Below are 17,096 nucleotides of genomic sequence, written 5' to 3'. Positions count from 1 at the left end.
AAATATTTCTCTTGCAACCACATGTCCAAATGCAAACGATCCATCAGTTCTAAACTCTTCTTCTCTAAGATTTTGCTTTCTCTTGCCTCAAAGCCGGAATTGCTTCCATCTGTTTTTTCTAACTTGCCCGCTTCGTCAGCTACCCACAGCACACAGGCATTGAGATGACTATCCTTGGCATCTATTCCGTACGTCAAGAGATTTTCCAAGTAGGCACGGTAAGGGTATGTATCCATGCTGCTGCTGACTAGTTTGTTATTCAAGTACAAATCCACTGAGCTGAACAAGGAATGCATGAAATTGTTGACGGGAGCTATTTCGTCAGCGTCATCTACTCCACTATCATCTTTTTCTAGAACTTGGACTTTCAAGTACAAGTAACTGCTATTCAGATCGATGTAATCTTCGGGCTGCCCCTTGATTTCAAATTCGATGGGAGCGGAATCGGTCAGTGAGGAGATGGGATTAAATTCCACCCATTGGGATTCTTGCATGGTCATCATGGTGGGGGGCATGGCAAACAGATCCAGTTCCGTCTTGGAACAGGCGCAAGACTCTCGGTGCATCATTTTTTGTTGTTGCTGTGTCTCAATAATCGAAAACGTCTAAGTCTCGAACGGTTCTTCTTTTCTTGGCCTTTCTCGCTTGAAGTCTGGTGAAAGGGTGTTTTCTTCTTCGTCGTCTCTTTCTGCCTTGTCCTTGCTGAATGCTTGACTCGGTAGCGTGCAGGGCATTTATAGGTGTGTCTCGTCGGCCCAAAATGTCTTTGCCCGTTTGCAGCAAGACATTTTTGCCTGCCCTCATGAAGGCTTCTTTAGGGTTTTGTTTGTCGATGATGACATTTTGGAGAAATTCTTTGCCTTGTGTCAGTGCCGCATCTTTCAAGGCGTGCAATCCGCGTGTCACCATCGGTTTCAACACTGGGGCCACCGAACGAAAGGCCGATTTTAACATGTCTCCTAAACCGTGTCCTCGCTGTCGAGCCACCCCTCGGTACACTGGATACATGACTTACGAGTCGTGAGAGAACCGTTTTCGAAAATGGAGTTTCACCGTGACTTTTCCTTTGGTGAATGGAATATTTTGTCCCAAATCTCCTTTTATAGTAATGTTGACCGTGTCCAAATACGACTTGCTGACAGGCAAATAGTGAGGATGGACAAATTCGCGGTGGACGTGGTAAGTGTTTCCACCTTCCTCGTCAGCGTTCGTGGCAGAATCCACTTTGAAAGGAATGACACGCAGTAACGGCACGGAGGTGTGTCCCACCACGTTGTATTCCACCACATCGGAATACACAAAGATCAAATTCAGTCCTTGGTTCAGTTCTACCGGGCTATTAAAATACTGGCCAAAAGTCACGTTGTCGTAAATGATGGGTAATTCGGGTGGTGTTTTTTGTTCTAATTTCTTCCTCAGCTCCATGTTACCGCCCAACATGTCAAACAATTCAGGACAAAATTCAATGGACACGATTTTACTTCGCTCAAATTTCATCAAGAAGCGACGAGCTACTTTGTGGTACTCCAGGGTGACACTTTTGTTCTTGACAATGTCAAAAGCTTTCCCAAACACGCCATTAAACCTGGAGGCTATGGCGCTGACCAAATGATGACCACTGAAATAATAGCCTGGGAGAATCACAAAGTGGTAGGTCCACGTTTTAGTTTTCTCATTATAGGTTTTATTGTCATATTTGACATTCTTATCCAAGTACTCTTGCAATGGCTCGTCATGAACTTCCACATCGAATTTATTTTGATTGGGAATGACATTGTGAACTTGGGTCGGGTGAATCATTTCCACTAAAGCCACTTCCCAATGGGCTTCGTGATCTAAGGGGATGGCTTGAGGTAATTTGGCCGTGTAACAGCACAACGTGTTGTTGGGAAACACCTCCATGGAACTGTCACTGGGTAAGGTTAAGTAAAATTGGTTTTGGTGACTCATAATTCCAGAGTTCTGTGACTGTCCGAGGGGTTAGTGGATGTCAGAGGCGTGTCTCCGCCCAAAATGGGGTTCTGGTTGTTATTGGAGTGGTGACTGACACTGGCACTGGACACAACGTTCCCGTTCGAGGAGAATTTCAGGGAGGGATTGGGAAGCAGGTAACCGATGCAACTGCTCAATAAAATGGTCCACAACTGTTTGTCTCCTTGTTGCAAACTCAAATTGGCGATGGCTGCCCCGATGACACAATACACCACGAAGATTTGGCAGAAAAAGACGATTTGCGTTTTAGGCACACGTTCTCCACACCACACCCACAAGGGTTGTTTTTGTAAATCTTGCACAGAAGAACTAGGGGAAGAAGGACTGGTCGACGTAGCTGCGTCTGATGTGTGAAAGGGCATGATGGTCACTTCTTCTTTTTATAGTCGATGACTTGCGAAGCGTCGATCCAAGAATCGAAACTGGGTGGATATCCTTTCCAACGTACTTTGACTTCTTTGACACGTCGTTTGCCCACTTTACGGGTTCTGCGTTCGAGAATGCTTTCGATGTCGTACACGTCGTCTTCTTTTTTGGTGACACGTTGTAACTCGGGCAAATAAAACGTTCCTTTGAGTACTTCTCCGTTCATGTCTTCCAATTTATAGACAGCAGGATGACGGCCATGCACTCGTCCAGTGACGCGAAACAATTCGGTCGTCCAGTTAGGTAAGTAACCTTTGTCGAAAGTGAGTTTGGTTTTGCCAATGCGCACCCAATCTCCTACGGCCAACTCTCCACTTTTCTTAGGGACAGCCCTCGTCGGGGACGTACCGAACAGGCGCTCGAACACCAGCACTTCGTTGTCGGGAGTCACGTCTTGCGGGGCACGTCCGATGCTTCGATGGTAAGATTGGTTGTACGCTTGCACCAGGTGCGGTAAGATGTCGATGTACTTCAGAGTGTGGTGATGCGTAAAATATTTCCACATGCGTTCTTTCAAAGTGCGTTGAAAACGCTCCACGATGCTGGCTTTGGTTTCGGGATTCTCGGTGGTAAAAAAATGAATGTCACGTTTCTTTAATTCTTTTTGGAAAGCTTGGTTCAGAAATTCGGTGCCTTTGTCCGTTTGCCATCGAAGAGGGTGACGACCGCTTTGTTTCAACACCCGTTGCAGGGCTCGCACTAACTCGCTGCTCGATTTGGAAGTCAAAGGCACGACCCAGGCAAATTTGGAAAAGACGTCGATGACACAAAACAAATATTTGTAACCACGATTGTAGCTGGCCAAATGAGAGACATCGGCTAAATCGGCTTGCCATTGATGATCGATACCTTCCACTCGGGTGCGACTTCTGGCAAACTTGCGTCGAATGGGTTTGTGTAAAGTGTAGGTAGCTTGTTCTTGTAACCATCGTTGCACTTGAGGTAAACGGAGACTTTTCAGTCGGGTTTTGGCAGCACGATACAATTTTTGAACTCCTGCGTAACCTGCAGGATGCGAGGGATCGTAGTAAATGCTAGCTAAGACTTTTTCCATTTTTTTGTGTTGATTGGTGTCTTAATAAGGCACCCACTCTTGGAAGAGGCTACTCTTTTTCTCTTGGGGTATTTTCTTGGATTGCAAGGCTTTGCGTGTGCGGCCAGCAATAGGTGTCGAAGAGGAGGAGGAGGATGTCTGAGCGGGGGATATCGGTTCTTGTTTCACTTCTGTCTTCACTTCTGTCTTCACTTTCTTTTTCTCTTGTGAGGAAGAAGGGGTGGCCATCATCTTTTTAATCCATCCAATTCTGGAGGTAGGTGGTGTTGTTAACTTGCGTATTTTTTCGGGTGGAGTTTGAAACCCTTCTTCTTCTTCTTCTTTTCCTTTTTCTGTCTTGACCACTGGTACTGATACTGGTACTGGTACTGGTGATGGTGCTGGACTTTTCATCAAGGTCTTAAAATCTTTCAAAGTGGGTAGAGCTGTTTCGTCTAAAGCTTTCTGGTGAAAGAGTTGCAGTCTTTGTAAGAGTTGACCGTACTTTTGCGATTTTTCTGTTTCGGACAAATCTTGGCGATCCAGCAAGGATTGCAATTCGTGTTGTAACTGGGACATCTCGCTCAAATTGGGATTGGGAGGTAAATGCGGGGTGCGTTGTTCTTGCCACCGATGGTATTCCATCCATCGTTTGTAAGGCACTAAAGCTAGTTTTCGTCCTTCCATGGGGTTGTCAGGGATGAATTCTGAGATCTTGGGACTTCCGAAGGCCTTTTTATCTTGCTCCCATCAGTCCTCCCAACATGGTTCCCAAGACTCCTTTCAGTATGGGGCCTAACAAGAGAGGTAAAATACCTCCACGTTGGACCAACATCTTCTTTTTCTGACGAATGGGAACTTTCTTTTGAACCATTTTCCGAAGAACGTGACGATGTTTGCCTAAGCATTGTTTCTGGTGTTTGGACAAAGGGATAGTGCCTTTCAAAACGTTCAAACAACATTCGCACACGGTATCGATGACCTCTTTGGAGGCCGTTTGAATGAGTTTTTTTCGTAGGGGTGGAGAAGCTTTGGACAGGACAGATAACAGGTCCCCATGTTTGGCTAAACGTGGTGGTAGTCCTTTCCTTTTCTTTCCTTGGGGTTTTCTGGAGGGTGACATCTTTGAGTCTTTAGGAGCACCTAAAAACACTGATACCCTACTCGGTCACAGGCCTTTTTTATACTGGAACGCGTCGCCACTGATTGTCTTTACGTTTTATCAGTTTGAGGACAGGCATGACACGTCGTGCAGGGGTACGTAACGGACTAAATCGAGCCAGTTCTTGCTTGGACAAATCCAGTAAACTTTGTAACATGCCCGATCTTTCTTGAACTTTGATTTTGGGAGAAGGTACTTTGTGAGCAGCAGCCACTGCTGCTAAATTGGAAGGTCCTGCCACTGGGGAAGCTCTTTTGGGGGTCATCAACGGAGAAGTTCTTGGTGTGATCAACGTCTCCAAGTACTCTTCAGTTCCTGGTGACATCAACGGAGAAGTGGACAAACGTGAGGCTGCCGGAGACGTTGTGGCAGGTCGTGGCTTGCGAGTGTAAGGTTGCGTCCTGGCTGAAGTGCCTCTCTTGCGACTAGTTTTCTTCTGTGGACTTTTCTTTTTTTGAGGACTTTTTCTCTGTTTCTTTTTCTTGGGGCTTCTTTTCTTTTTCCGGGGTGATGGTGGTGGTGTCTGGTAAGAGGAGGGTCCTGCCACTGGAGAAGTTATTCTTCTTGGGGACCTGGTCTTTTTCTTTTTCTTCTTGGGGCTTCGTTGGACTTTTGTCTTGGGGATAACTTTGGGGGCATTAGGATCCCATCTTAAGAGTGAGCGAATGATGACCCCTCCTAGAGTACCGCTCCCTCCAGGTTTCAAAATGATTTGTTTTTTGGTTTGAGTGTCGATGCGGGGATCGGCCAGTTGGACCAAAGCGACTTTGTTTCGATCGAAAAAGCGTTGGGTTTGATGAGGAATCTGAATGATTCCTTGGAGTAATTGACGTGCCGTCACCGTGAACCATCGTAAGACTTCTTTGAGACTAGCTTCTAAGACACGGGCTCGTGTTTGTGGATCTTTTTCTCGGCTGATGCCATACAAGGCACGAATCAATTTGACGGGAAGATGTGACTGAAGGGACGTCATGTTCACACTGTGTGAGACAGACGAAAAAGGGTCTGAGGTTTTTATAGATTTTTTTATGGGGAGTGAAATGAAGTCGAGGACGGAGACGTGTACAGGACAGGCCCTCCGTCTTGGCACCAGTGGTGAAACAAGTGGGTACGAAATCGCAAATCCTCGGGGGTCGTAGGTTTCAAATCGACGAGTAAATAGGCGTGTGGCGTTTGAGTGGCATCGTCGTACGCCTGAGTCAGCCAAGGCGTTCCTAACTGTTTGGCTAAGACTTGCACTTGCGATTTATCTCGAGGGCTTTTAAACAAGACCACGTAATGCGCATTGAGACTGATGGTGCGATGGGCTTTACTTTGTTGAAACAAATTTTGGGTGATGTAAACGACACTGGCATTACGGTGATGCCCTTTGCGCGTGAACCACAATTTAATTTCTTCTTCGTCTTCTCCTAACATGTCGTCGAAAATGACCAAATGGGTTAGACGGGAGTCAGAGACGATGCCATCGTCTTCTTTAGGAATGCCTTCCACAAACACGATGGAATCGCCTTGACTTTCACGCAAGAGGCTGTACGCCGATTGCCACTCTTTGTAACACCACACGATCCGTTGAGGTGGCCGATCGATCAAATGATGTTTATGTTCGATCAAACGTTTGACGAATTCGGTTTTGCCTGAACCGCTAGGTCCAGCAATGAGCATGTTAAAGGGATGGCGAAGATACAAAGCCTCCCAACTGGCACGATCTAAGTGTTCGTCGATGACTTTGACAGTAGAGGAAGAGGGAGCAGAGACAGCAGAGGTAGCCATGGTATGAGAAATGTCACTTGTGACACGAAAAAACAAACAAGACAAGAGTTTATATACTTTTTTCAGAACACGTTTATTGAATGTTTCAAATATGAACACGAAAGACAAAAATACATACAACCCAAATAGTGATGTACAGGAATATAAAACACAGCAAAGCGATCAAAGTGAAATATAAACAAGTGTCTGTACAACATGTTTTGGTTAACCAAGATGTCCTAGGGACAGTGTGTAATGTTCTTACAGTTTCTACATGAGGTATTGTCACACAAGTGTCCTCCCGGAATGACCTTTCAGGCATGTCCATGACAGTCCTGTCCTGAAGCGAGTGGTTGTTCTCGGTGACGGGTTCTTCTGGCACCGTCACTAACACAGGTTGAAAAGTAACTTTTTTCCTTGAACAACTCTTGTGCATACTGGGCCACTTCTTGGGTCCAAGCCTCAAAACCCCCCTTTTTCCAATCACGAACATCTGTCCAATGAGGGTGTAAGTCACAAGCTACACACACATCGTCATACACGTCTTGGGTCGCTAAAAGTTGACGAATCTTTTTTTCCTGTTGAGGTCGAGAAGTATCCAGATGAAAACGCAAGGCTTTGAACAAAAGGAGTTTTTCGTGACCATTTAAGGCCATGGAGGTGGTAAGTACTGATCGTAAAGAGTCCACAAAGAATCGGCTGGTAAACGAAATCCCAGAAAACAAGTCACTAAGACACACACCACTTGTCGTCCAAAATTGAATGGATACAGTTCTTGTAATAATTGATGGTAATGATCCACGGTTTGAATATGGTCATTGAGTTCCTTCCACGGAATCTGTTGGATGACATGTGACATAAGTCGTGGCATGGCAGCCTGTTTTTATAGTCTCTTTGTTTCGGAAACAATACACGTACTTTCTAGCCAGAGATCTTCGTTCTCCAGTAGGGAATCTAAATCTTGCATACTGTAACCGAAACTTCAGAGTTCGTTTAGAAGTTTCCTCTTCCTCTAAGTAGATTCCACGTAAAATATGTTGATAATCCTTTAACTTGTCTTCCTCAATGTATTGCTGTAGGTGAATCTCGAAGTAACCAAAATAATGAACGTTTCGATCATTCACTAACTCAAAGTGTTGAACAAGGTCTGACCACTGAAACAATTTCTGACGAATCAGTTCTCTTATACCATTCAGGTACCAGTGGTTAAAGATCTGGTGACGTAACGGATGCAATTGTTCTTTACGTTTGACTTGTATTTTCACCAGCTCTCGGTAAATGCGTTCTCTCAACTCCACAGGCAAAGCACGAATGTTCTCTAGCAAAGTATCCATGAATAGGTCATACTAAATCCTCTTTGGTCTGACACAAGAAATGTACTCTTTGCACAAACATGGTTTCACTTCAGTGTCGAATTTAAATCGTTGAGTCACTAATCTACACATGACAATTCGTTCAGAAGTTTCCTCTTTCACCAAGTTGACATTGTGTTCAAGATGTTGGTAATTCGTTAACTCTTCCTCTGGAATTCGATGCAGTACGTTTACAATGATGTAACTACAATCGTCCATACCAAACCAATCCTTTTTAAAACTAGAGGATCGTTGATCAATGTCTGTCCGATGGAACACTTTCAATTGAATCAATCCTTGTATAGCCTTCAGGTACCAGTGGTTCAAACACCGGTGACGTATCGGATGCAATTGTTCTTTACGTTTCACTTGTATTTTGACCAGTTCTCGATAAATGCGTTCTCTCAACTCCACAGGCAAAGCACGAATGTTCTCTTGTAAAGTATCCATGAACAGATGATTATGGTAAAAAGTTACTTCAATGTCTCGGTCCCACTAAGGGTAAGTAATGACAATTCGGTGACCATCGAGCATGTTCAACGAAGGCCGAATCTTGCGGTTCCCAGTGGTGAAGTGACACACCGCAACTGAAGCACTTGACTTTATCTCCTTCGCCCAAGTAGAAAAATCCGGCTCTGGCTAATTCTTCGGGGGTCGGTCCTCCCAGATACTTTGGCCATTTTCCTTTGAACGATTGAAGACGATTTTCAAAGTCGCAGTATTCCGACAAACGCACAGGAAACGAATATTCGTTTTTCACAGGTTCGTTTCGATGAGGGTTGAGTGAAATGGGTAGGAGTTTGCTCAGGGCTGGATGACATCCGTAGGGAGGTAAACGTGAAGGTCGACATTCCCCTTTAAAACGAAACCCAGTAAAATGTCCAAGAGGACGAGCAGCATCGCTTTCGCATCCCACAGGTTTGACACGCACAGCATCACTTTCCATGACAGGGGTAGGGGTACTAAAGTTCCCATGATGCTTTACGGCATCGCTCAGGTCACAAGGTACAGCATCGGTCCCATCGCAAGGCTCACAATCGCACTCGTCTGCAAACTCCGTTACGCAATTACAATGGTAACCACATGGACAATCGCAGTTTCCTTCCGGACATTTTCCGTCGCAATGCATGGGTCTTATCCATCCAATATTAGTCACACTAGAGGAAGATACAACTTTTTTACAATCCCCAAACTGGAACGATGTCTTTTTCAAAGTATTCATCTTGTTCGCTCGGTCTTGGTAGTCACAATGAACTATCGATCTTGACCATAGCCCCCTTTTTATACTAGTCGCAATGCAGTCTCCAGCTTGTACATCTTTCCTTTTTTACGTTTTTTATGTCTTGTTTCGGAAGGTACCGTCTCTAAGGTACCGTCAACATTGTACCGTAGTGTAATGGGTGGAAAGGCCATAGAAAGGTAAGGGCAGTGCGGAGACCATCGAGTATGTTCCAGAATAGCTGAATCTTTATAGATACATAGATCCATTCGTAACTTCAGTCCGCAAGCGAAACACTGTACCTCGTATCCCAATCCTGACTCAGGTCCCAAGTAGACAAATCCTGTTCTAGCTAAAACATGCGAAGAAGGTAATCCTTCCCTATCCGTAGGCCATTTCTGAAACGTGTCCAATCGACGGGCACAATCACAATAGTCAGGTAAGAAGACTGGAAAATGGTAGGGTTTGAACTTGGAGTTCTCATCGGGTTTCTCACTCGATTCTTGCTGTGGCGAAGTCATCTTTCTCGTAACTATCCTCTTACAACCAATGTTTTATACCAACGTGTCCATACGGTAAGGTGAAATGATTGGGAAGTCGCACTCGCTTCTGGTATACAATTTGATAGACTTTTTCCAAGGGTCGACTGACGATGTGGTGAGTAGGTAAACGTGCAATCTTGTTCGGTTGATAGGTGGTCACTTTAAAGTTTCCATCCTCTCCGGATTGCAAGGCTTCTTTCAATACCCCAAAGTTGACCACTCGACTGGTACGATAATTCAGAGTCAGTCCTTTCACTTTGCACGTCGTGTGCACTTCTCCTTGTTTGTCCCGGTATTCGTAGCCGTAATTTTTGGGACCGCCACTGACGAAACTTAGAATCTTGTCGTCGGGATGCTCGTCTGTCCAGGCTCCTAAACGGTCTCCTTCGATGTTAGGGTGATGTTGAATCGGGTGATGGATGTAAATGCAACTGTCCGTGTCAAAGTACAGGACGCGTTCTTCTAACAGTTCTAAAGCTTCGTACAATTTTAAGCGAGCATGGGCTGTCACGTAAGCCGCAATGATGACATTTCCAAAAGGGTCGTCTTGTACAAAGTCCAGATCTTCTTCGTAATTGACCAAGATCAAATTCTCTCGAACGACGTCCACGTGTTTCATGTATTTGGTTTTGTCGTGAATCATCTGGAAGTAGCGGGAAGGTTCTGTCAAATATTCCGTCTTGGGTAAACACGGTCGTTGTGCCATTTTACCCCACAAGCAATTTAACATCACTTTGGCAAACGATCTCCTGCCTTCGTTTTTCTCGATGTGGTCTAAAGAGATGCCTTCTTGTTCGTAGTATTTCTCTTTGAATTGTATTTGGTCTTCGGGAGTGTGACACCAGGAAGGATAGCCGCTGGCTTCTTGCTTCAGTTTCAAAAAGGCATCCACGTAGTCGGCGAAAATGCCTTTCTGAGTAGGGTCACCCTTGTGGTATTGTTGTGTCTTGGGAAAGTGGCAAATTTCGTACACTTCTAACAGTTGGTATCCCATGTCCAGAGCTTTGAACAATTCTACGCTGACCCAGGTTCCCGTCAAGGCCCGTTCTTCCTGGCTGTGCTGACAAGGTTGGTCTTGGTTGCACGTTTCGGCACAAGTACGGCACAAGGGAAACATCAATTTGCCTTGACAATGGTGAGGTAAGACGGGATGGTAGAGGTTCGTGGGAGGCAAAACTTTGCACTTGATCAAGCCTTCGTATTGTCGAATGTTTTTCAGGTCGATGTGTTCCGTCAGCAATTGTGGGTGCCCTACGGGAAAACGACAATATTTGCACACGTAGGGATACAGCGAACACACGTCCAAGTATTTGATTTCTTCTCCTTTCTCTTCGTCGGCTTGGTACAGCAAACAGGTGGCATTGGTCCTTCGTCCGTACAAACTATCCCTCGGGTTCAGCGGGTCCACGAACTGGTAACTTTCCACGAGGCGTTTAAACTCGGGATCGGTTTTCATACGGTGATCGTACTCGTGTTCCCACATTTCCACCACTTGGTATCCTTGCTGTTCCAACTTTAGGCGCCGCTGACAAGTGTCCTGGTACAAGTCTTCCATGGTTCGTTGCAAAAACTGATTTTTAGTGCCACGGTCAGGGTAACAGACGGGACATCCGTGAAATAAGCAACCGTTAAACTCGTACACGATCTTGGGGTTTTCTAAGTCCCAGCCATCGACCGAATACGTTCCGATGGTCTTTTCGCCCCCACCGTTGCGGGCATGCTGAATCCACTTGTCTTCCTTGTCGCACAAGTAATGTAACCAACGTAGGGCTTTGACCGAGTATTGACGTTTGACAAAGTGGGTCGTTTGAGGACTGATGACAGCCACGGTCTTTTCAGGCATGAATCGTTGTCGATACACTAAGGAACACGCTTTGGCAATGGTGCAAGCTTCTTTCAAAGGATCGACCCCTCCGTGTTCCATGAACAGTTCTCGAAATTTTCCACAGCAACGTCGTAAAATGTCCACGTCGGAACGACAATACTTTAGCATTTCTTCCTGAAAGTCGAAAGGGTCCGAGGCGTGAGCCTGGTACCAAGCGTAGAAAGCTTCTCGTTGTTCGGTACGCATGTTGTCGGGGTCGTAATAGTGAGCCTCGGGCAAATGGGGTAGAACGGAGTGTTGATTGGCTTCCGTATTGAAAAAGTGTGGAAAGTACCCTTTAGCCATTTCTGTCATTCCAAACGTTTTAGGCATTCGACTCAAAGGCATGGCCAAGTAACTCATCGAATCTTTAAACTGCACTTGTCCCACTTGCATGAAAATGATTTTGGCTCCGTTCAAAGTCACTTTAGGACGTTCGGTGCCTTGTTCCGTATAATATCTGAGAAGAAACTGTCCATCGTATCCGGAGAAATTGTGAGCCATCACCGTGGCATGACGATGACAATCTCCGTAACGTTCGATGTCCTCTTGGCTCCACGTCTTGTCGACGGGGTCTAAGGCCCATTGGGCAAAATCGGCTAACGTGTTCGGTCCCCGAAAGATTTTTTCACGCCCTCCGGGTATCTTGCTGCAGTGAGGGCAATGACTGAAGATAGGTTCTTGAATGCACTTCTCGCACGCTCGATGAGCCACGCAGAAATTAGGAATGTGAATGCCAGTTTCTTGCATGCATTCGAAATCGAAAAAGATGAAATTGCCTTTCTTCTTGTGACCGTCCTCTTTCTCTGGTGGGGGTTGGTATTTTTGCACGTAACATTGGTGTTCCAAGTCCACGATGTGGTGACAAATGTGACATTTTTTCTTTCCTCGACATACGTGTGCCTTGGTATTATTGGTACGTATGACTTGTTCACACGTAGAGCACAATCGCAGCAGTTGACAAGCGCATTTCTTCTGTGAACCTTGCGTTTTCAGATGTTGTTGGTAACAGGTAGGGCTGACAAACGTGCGCAGACAAGTGGAACAAGGCACTGGTTCTTCGCTCAGACAGGGTGAAGAGGCCAAACATCCTGTGCATTTCGATCCACAATGCTTGTGTTGCTCTCGATTGTTATAACCATGGTCACATTTCTCACAGTAATAACCGTATTTCAGGAATCCGGTGATACTGGTAATGGTATCGAAATGTTCATCGTGATGATAAAGGTGAATGTATTTTCCGTCCTTAAAATCTTGACCTCGAAACAACAGAGGCCCGCGCACTTCTTGAGGGTGCACTTTCAAGGTGTAGCGTGGAGCTAGGGCATCTTGCAATTTTTGCATCTCAGGAATGCCACAGGGTGTGTCTTTGGACAGGCCAGCTTGTTGCAACAGGAGTTCTGCTTCGTTTAGTTGCTTGGCTCGATGGGAACGTTGAATAGTGTCCCAGGTTCTTTTCCATTCTACCGTGTCGTTCTTGTCGGCATAGGTTCGTCCCACCACGATGGCACGGGCTAAACACATCTGGTCATGAGAGTTGTTAATTCGGACGAGACTCTTTTTGGTGTTGCGAAGGTCGTCCACCAATAACATCTTTTTGCGTCCTGTCCCTTGAGGAGGAGAGACGTGGGTCATGTCCAGTGTGGCTTTACCATCGGTGATGTCAAACTGATCATTAGATTGTTGTACGTGTTGAATCTTGTCCATGACTTTGGAAGCAGTCAATTCTGCAGGGGTGCTAAACTCGATCCAAACAGGGGATTTCAAACCGTCGTGTTGTATGGAAAGTCTCAAACGATCGTCTTCTTTGGGTTGACATTGTCGCTTGAGTGCAGTGAGCAAAGAATCCCACACCTCAGTGATGAACACTTCTGCTTTCTCTAACGGCACTTCAGCCTTGAAATCTTTAAACTTCACCGTGTATTTGTAAGCCGTGGTTCTAAATTTTCTAGAGGAGCGCTTTTCCGTCTCTCGAATGTGATAGTACTTTTCAGGGTTGACAAAGGGTGGTGAACTTGGTTTAGAGGGTTTGGATTCTGGTTCACTCATGTCCTCTTCAAAATCACTGGCATGAATTTGTGCCAAGATTTCAGCCCTGGTACGAGGCGATAGATCACGTTTCTGCCTCTTACTTTCTTCTTCTTCTTTCTTCTCGAATGAATGGGATCGTTTCATCTTGAAAGCAAAAAGTCAAATGACTCAAGTTCAAACACCATAAACTACTTTATAGTCCTGGCAGACCAGCGTATATAAAAGGGTGTGTGTCTTGTCCTTTCACTATTCATTTCACTCTCAAGCCGAGCACAACGATGGAAGAGACTGACCAGATGGAACGTTTCGTCAGAGCTTTGCGAGGGGTCATTAGAAAATTCTCTTCAGACCAGCCTACGGACTACTCTCCTTCCTTTAGAGATAAAAGTCAAGATACTTGCTATATCTGTCAGAAGAAAGGGCATTGGTCTTCAGAGTGTCCAGACCGTCAAAAAAGAAAAAAAACAGGGACTAAAAGAGACAAAAGTGAAGATACCTGTTATTATTGTCAAGAAAAAGGACATTGGTCTCCAGATTGCCCCAAAAAGAAACAAGAGGAGTCAGAAGAAAAGAGGAATTCTTCAGAAGAAGAGAGGGATTCTTCAGAGGAAGAGAGGGATTCTTCTGAGGAAGAAAGAAGACAGGTGAAGAAAAAGAAACAGGAGAAAAAAAGAAGAAGGGAAGAAAGCGAGGAAGAAGAGGAAAAGAGTGTGACGGTGAAGAAATTCAAAAAACAGAGAGACTAAACAAGGAGAAAAGAAGAAATCAATGAACTTATTATTAAAGTGTTGTGTTATAAATTGTGAATTGGATTGTAAAAAAATGGAGAAAAGAATAAATGAATGATATAAGGTAAGTGTCTTTGAGTTGTGATTTTAAAATAAGAAGCTACACTCACGCACTCATACACAGACACGTACTATAAGGGTAAAATGGGTGAGTTTTTTTGAGTTATTGGCAAATTGAAATTGTATTTCTTTTCGAGAAATGTGGGTGGCCCTGAAAAGGGCCTTTTTTCTTCATGGTGTAGGGGTGAGTTTAAGCAATCAATTTTAACTGCCTTAAGCCTTTGCCACGGCCAAGGCCTACTTCTGGACTGCGTAATGTTGATGATGATTGGGTTGAAATCACTAAGGGTGGTACGGTAGGCTTAGTCACAGGGTTGACATGTTTGGCTCGGGAAGGTCGTATTCTCTTCGGTCGTGATAAAGAAGTCTGATACATTTGTTTCAGACTTCTTAACTCCGCTAAAATGTCCAACAGTACCGTGACCGTTTGATTTTCACCCTCTTGTTTCTTTGCTGCTACTTCTTCTTGCTGTTGTTTTTTTCTTACCTCTTCTTCTTGTTGCTGTTGCTGTAGGAGAAAAGCCTGTTCCGCTTCCTTTTGTCGTTGTATAAATTTCTCCAATTCTTCTTTCTGTCTCTGTCTAAAATTCTCCACTTGCGGTAATGAAGAAGGTAACGAAGGTTCCGGAACAAATTCTTGCGAGGAGAGAAAATCCACAAAATCCCAATTCACCTCTTCTGAAAGTAAGTCCGGGTTCCCTTGGGCAGTCTCCCCTGCTGGTGCACCCCACTGGATCGTTTTCTGAGTTTCCGTCATGTTGAATCACTGTCGCATAGATTGACTGCACACAAGCGCTAGCGAATCTATATTGACTACGTGACGTCACAGACTGCTCTCTTCGGATTGGATGCGAGCTGACTGAATTCTGTAACGCGTGTTAGGATTGGTAAATGAACTCAATCCGTTTCAATCCTTCCTCCGCCTATAAATAAGCGCCGTTCAATGCATTGATTCACCTGTTCTCGTCGCTTCAAGATGTGGACTACAGTTGAGTCATCCACCCTTGTGTCTTCCATGATGTTTCGGACAGACTTGCTCATGTATGTCCGATCGAAGTGGACCGTTGTCCACAGGACAAACACCAGCCTGTGGATACGTAGGATCTACGTCGAAAGACAAGGATGCCTGAAAAGAGTGCTGATGTACGGACCAACAGTAAGACGCAGCCTAAGGACAAGAAGAAGACCAATGCGGTGCCATTTATGTTAATGAATACATTAACATAAAACCCAAAGGCCCTTTTCAGGGCCAGCCATATTTCTCGAAAAGAGATAGTCTTTTGAATTGCCTACCCCTTTTTTAAATTTAAATTTAAATTTAAATTTAAAAAAAACTTTTTTTAAAAAAAAATCCCATGTTAAATTTCCCTTGTCCGTATAGTATCCCACAATTTATTCCCATGTTCAATTCCCTTGTCCGTAAAGTGTCCCACGATTTATTCCCATGTTAATTCCCCTTGTCCGTAAAGTGTCCCACGATTTTTCTCCATGTTAAATTTCCATTGTCCGTAAAGTGTCCCAAGGGTGTTTTTAATGCTAATTCCCATTGTCCGTAAAGTGTCCCCCTTCACTACTATCAATGTTTAGCACATAAACAACATGTATGTGTGTGGGTGCGTGCGTGCGTGTGTGTGTATGCAAGTATTATTGTTGTTCATGTTAGTTGGGTTTTTACTGTTCAATGTCGGGGAAAGAGCTTCACTATGCTAATGTATATTGTTATGCAGACCGACTCTTATTAAAATGTATCTGTCATACCTATTCTGCCATCGACATGAGATGTTTCTATTGTATGATAAAAATGACATATTCACGCTCAACAAAACTAATTTTCAATTTTGCTATTTGTTGGCATGATTATGTTGAAATAAATGACAATTTTATATATTTAGGTTGAGATATTGCTGCAACACGCTAGTAAATCAACATAGATAAATCAGTTTATTCTTATATCTTTATGATCATATCAACTCATTCCAAATGGATTCTCGTCTTATCGACATAAAACATGTTCGGATCACGTATGCCGTAGAAAAATCTCGTAAAGACAATGGCTTCTCAATATATACGAGAAGCCATTGTCTTTACGAGATTTTTCTACGGCATACGTGATCCGAACATGTATACCTTTTTCACCTTTGCGGATAAACGGTGGTTTCAAAATTGTTACCTTTCTTTAAACCGGTTATAGTTTTCAGTTGTCACCTGTTGTACGAGTGCTGGTGGATTGATGTGCAAATCTGTTCAAGTGACTGTAGATAACGAAGTACAATGTACCTCTAAGTTACTGTCGTCTGACCTCCGTTATTACGCATATATGCATATAAGTGTACAGGTACGGGTAGTTCATTTTCCTGTTGTATTCAAAGACTTATTAAAGACAACACAACCAAGGTTTGACAAAGAAAGCAAGGCTGGCAAGACTATGTGGGTTACAGATATGTCAGATAGGTCCATAATATCTAATATTGCATTACCTCATTGACCATGAAATATCAGGAGTCATATCCCAAGACCTCTCGCTGAAATATGGAGATATCACGTGGAACGTGTCACATGATCTAACACTCATGTATATACTGCACATGTTACAGGGTGCATAACTAGTAAAATAGAATGCGAAAAAATGTTGTTGTTGTTGTTGAAGGTTGTTGTTGTAGTTATTGTTGTAGGGTTTAACGCCATTTTTCAGCACAAGATAGGCATTGCATGACGACAAGTATAAATGGTGTATGAAGAACCCGAGAAAATCCCGGAAAGAACCACCGACCCACGAGAAGCTACAGGTAAGCTTTCTCACGTACCCACACTGGCCGATTCCGAGACTCGAACCCACGCAGAGAGAGAGGTGAGATGGCAGTGATACGCGATATTTAAA

The 17,096-nt window shown here is 44.3% G+C and overlaps 1 protein-coding gene across 1 annotated transcript in view; it reads right to left on the bottom strand.

Annotated features, from left to right (window-relative positions):
• Positions 1–16,760, bottom strand: part of LOC149794321 (E3 ubiquitin-protein ligase TRIM45-like) — a 55,817-nt gene extending 39,057 nt beyond the window's left edge. Inside the window, exon 1 of the mRNA XM_089968482.1 lies at positions 16,696–16,760. The gene's annotated coding sequence lies outside the window, so the exon portion shown is untranslated. The remainder of the gene's footprint in view (positions 1–16,695) is intronic.
• Between the last annotated feature and the right edge of the window lie 336 nt (positions 16,761–17,096).

Source organism: Sinohyriopsis cumingii, chromosome 8 (assembly GCF_028554795.1).
Source record: "Sinohyriopsis cumingii isolate HCF-2022 chromosome 8, ASM2855479v2, whole genome shotgun sequence".
In the NCBI taxonomy this organism is placed as follows: Eukaryota; Metazoa; Mollusca; class Bivalvia; order Unionida; family Unionidae; genus Sinohyriopsis; species Sinohyriopsis cumingii.
Note: the sequence above shows the minus strand (reverse complement) of the source record. Positions and strands in the feature narration are given on the sequence as shown.